The following is a 1965-nucleotide window of genomic DNA, read 5'->3' as shown; positions in this document are numbered from 1 at the left end:
GGTAGAGAGAGAGAGATGGGAGGGGAGGGGAGGGGAGGGGGGATAGGAAGGGGATAGGAAGGGCAGCAGAATACAACAGACCCTAGTATGGCAGTATGTATAAAGGTGGCTATATAACCAATGTGATCCTGCAAATCTATACACGTGGGAGAAATAAGAATGCATACCCCATTTGAATCAAATGTATGATATACAATATGTCAAGATCAATGTAATGTTTTGAGCAACTAATAAAAAAAAAGAAAAAAGAAAACCAGAGAAACTCTGTGACTTCCCACAAAGAATCCAGAGCTAATACGATAATGTTAGGCCACAACTTTAATCATTACAAATAAATTTTTTCCTGATAAAAAAAAAATGTATTTAGGCTAACAATGGAGCTCAGAGGTAAAGCATGTGCTTAGCATGCTCATGTCCCTGATTCAATCCTCAGTGCCAATCACTCAATAATTAGTCTTCAGTAAAACAATCTTTGCACAGTGTGCTCCAGGAAGACAAAGATCCCCTTCCCCATAGTTTATAGCTCACTGCAACCAAATGAAAAGGGACCATATCAAGATGGTCTAAACCACAAGACATGTCTCTAGGGAGCTGACTCTCCTCCTGAGGGGGGAAAAAAATCTCTGTGTTGTTCTGACCCAGCCCTACCTTTCCTAAAGGACTTTTTTCCTCCTGTTCACGTTCTGAAATCACCAAATCTTCTCTCCCCTATGAGACATGATTCCTGGGAATGAGCCTTCCCAGCTCAGTGGGATTTCCTCTGCACAGCAAGAAACACTAACTACAGAGAGAACCTCATCTGTGTGGTCTTTGGTGAAGATTTTTGTGACAAAGAGAAAATAATAATACAGAAAACTAAATGGGTTCAGAATGGTCAAAAAGAGAGGAAAAATCCTTTTCTAAGCTTTAGAGATTTTACTGGTGTGGTAAAACAATACTTCACAAAGTTTGAGAAATACTAACTGTGTCATTTTGTCTCTTGACCTGGACACCACAATGGATTTACAAAATACACGACCACCTGAATTGGCACAGAATTTGTGCCATCTTGCCAATCCTCCCTGGATGATGCAAAGCTGGGGCACTGACATTCTTTTTGTTACTACAACCTCAGTCCTGCTTAACCTTAGGAGTATTCAGTTGGTATCTAAACTGCCACTGTGTTCCCATGTGCAAATCTATTCTGCACCAGAATAAAATGGTGTTTGTGATTATAATTTCTTGGCTTACATGCCTAACCTCACAGTGTAAATTTCAAATCTGTCTAAATCCTTGCATTCCATTCATGAAAACTGTGCAGATTCCTCAAAAACCCAATCCTCACTGACAGGCAGAGAGAATAAAATCTGTCAGAGTGTTTTGGTTAAACTTTCTTTGCCAACCTTGAAAAGCAACATATTAACCAACAGTTTTCTGATAAGAAGATGACTTGGCATTTTCCTTCTGGTCCAGTAGAGAAACTTGTGGTCGCTGAACACTTTGCAGGTGACTTTTCCTTAATTAGACTCTACTCTTTACTGGGAAGGAGTTATTCCAATGAATAAGTAGTTCCTAAACACACTAAGGACTCTTTCCCGTTGTCGTGTTGTGGAGCTAAAAAGGAGCCACCCTTAATAGGTAAGTAATGATCTAATCAATTGTCCTACATTTCTTCACCTGCTCATTTTTAGATACCGAGAAAAATACATTAAAATACCTGTAGCTACAAACAGAAGTCTGTCTTGTGTTCACAGTAAGTCTTCTTTTTGTGCTTAGCTGACAGTTCAAGAATTATTGATTCAGTTCCTGTTGGATACATCTTTACAGAAATGTTGACAAGAAGAATTTAGAAAACTAGGGCAGGAGAGTTTCATGGAGCTAGGAACACAGAGAAAAGAGAGATGATCACAGTGTAGACCAACTGAGTCTGTGAACAGTGAAGAGGGATGTAGGAGCTTATGCTAAAGGTTTTATATATATATATAT

At 39.1% G+C, this 1965-nt stretch overlaps 1 protein-coding gene across 2 annotated transcripts in view; it reads left to right on the top strand.

Moving 5' to 3' along the window:
- LOC107143997 (glutathione S-transferase alpha-3-like) overlaps nt 1–1965 on the top strand; it is a 26766-nt gene that overhangs the window by 6857 nt on the left and 17944 nt on the right. Inside the window, exon 1 of one of the 2 annotated variants that reach the window (XM_015487855.2) lies at nt 1470–1617. The exons of the other annotated variant lie outside the window; for it this stretch is intronic. The gene's annotated coding sequence lies outside the window, so the exon portion shown is untranslated. Of the gene's footprint in view, nt 1–1469; nt 1618–1965 lie in introns of those variants that run through there. 2 annotated transcript variants of the gene reach the window in all.

The sequence above is a fragment of the Marmota marmota genome, unplaced genomic scaffold (assembly GCF_001458135.2).
Source record: "Marmota marmota marmota unplaced genomic scaffold, marMar, whole genome shotgun sequence".
Taxonomy (NCBI): domain Eukaryota; kingdom Metazoa; phylum Chordata; class Mammalia; order Rodentia; family Sciuridae; genus Marmota; species Marmota marmota.
This window is presented reverse-complemented; position numbering and strand designations above follow the sequence as displayed.